Source organism: Musa acuminata, unplaced genomic scaffold (genome assembly GCF_036884655.1).
Source record: "Musa acuminata AAA Group cultivar baxijiao unplaced genomic scaffold, Cavendish_Baxijiao_AAA HiC_scaffold_420, whole genome shotgun sequence".
Classification (NCBI taxonomy): Eukaryota; Viridiplantae; Streptophyta; class Magnoliopsida; order Zingiberales; family Musaceae; genus Musa; species Musa acuminata.
Genome location: NW_027020668.1, coordinates 105,001 through 105,982, shown reverse-complemented (window position 1 = coordinate 105,982; position 982 = coordinate 105,001).

The following is a 982-nucleotide window of genomic DNA, read 5'->3' as shown; positions in this document are numbered from 1 at the left end:
GGGGGTTCCAGGGTGCTGAGATGGCTGACGTTTTGCTCCGCTCTCGACGGTCACCGCGCAATGCAAGAACAGGCCAAAAACTGGCCAAAACGGCCCAAAAACGGGCCAAAACTGGCCATTTTTGGCTGCACGAGCGAGCGGCGAGCGGCGGACAGCGAGCGAAGCGAGAGGCAGCACCGTCCCTGCTATACGAAAGCCCCATCCAGCCCTGTGCCACCCGGGGGGTTCCAGGGTGCTGAGATGGCTGACGTTTTGCTCCGCTCTCGACGGTCACCGCGCAATGCAAGAACAGGCCAAAAACTGGCCAAAACGGCCCAAAAACGGGCCAAAACTGGCCATTTTTGGCTGCGCGAGCGAGCGGCGAGCGGCGGACAGCGAGCGAAGCGAGAGGCAGCACCGTCCCTGCTATATACGAAAGCCCCATCCAGCCCTGTGCCACCCGGGGGGTTCCAGGGTGCTGAGATGGCTGACGTTTTGCTCCGCTCACGACGGTCACCGCACCACGCAAGAACGGACCATAAACAGGCCAAAACAGCCCAAAAACGGGCCAAAACTGGTCATTTTTGGCTGCGCGAGCGAGCGGCGAGCGGCGAACAGCGAGCGAAGCGTGAGGCAGCACCGTCCCTGCTATACGAAAGCCCCATCCAGCCCTGTGCCACCCGGGGGGTTCCAGGGTGCTGAGATGGCTGACGTTTTGCTCCGCTCACGACGGTCACCGCGCCATGCAAGAACGGACCAAAAACAGGCCAAAACAGCCCAAAAACGGGCCAAAACTGGCCATTTTTGGCTGAGCGAGCGAGCGGTGAGCGGCGAACAGCGAGCGAAGCGAGAGGCAGCACCGTCCCTGCTATACGAAAGCCCCATCCAGCCCTGTGCCACCCGGGGGGTTCCAGGGTGCTGAGATGGCTGACGTTTTGCTCCGCTCACGACGGTCGCCGTGCCACGCAAGAACGGACCAAAAACAGGCCAAAACAGCCCAAAA